Raw genomic sequence first — 380 nt, forward strand, 5'->3', positions numbered from 1 at the left:
AGGAGGAATTTCTTCTCTGAGGGCCGTGAATCTTTGGAATTCTCTGCCCCAGAGAGCTGTGGAGGCTGGGTCATTGAATATATTTAAGGTGGAGAGAGACAGATTTTTGAACGATAAGGGAGTCGAGGGTTATGGGGAGCGGCAGGGAAGTGGAGTTGAGGCCAAGATCGGATCAGCCATGATCTTATTGAATGACGGAGCAGACTCGAGGGGCCGAATGGCCGACTCCTGCTCGTTTCTTATGTCTGCCCTATCTAACCCCTTCGAAATTTGAATGAATTTCTACCTAATTTCCTTTCCTTGGATACTTTTTAAAGGAGTAAGTTCTGGAAAGTAAAATAGCCACCACTTCAAAACACAGTTTACAAGTGAGTGTTATT

The sequence above is a fragment of the Somniosus microcephalus genome, chromosome 8 (genome assembly GCF_052327205.1).
Source record: "Somniosus microcephalus isolate GS21.2 chromosome 8, FLI_Smic_1.0, whole genome shotgun sequence".
NCBI lineage: Eukaryota > Metazoa > Chordata > Chondrichthyes > Squaliformes > Somniosidae > Somniosus > Somniosus microcephalus.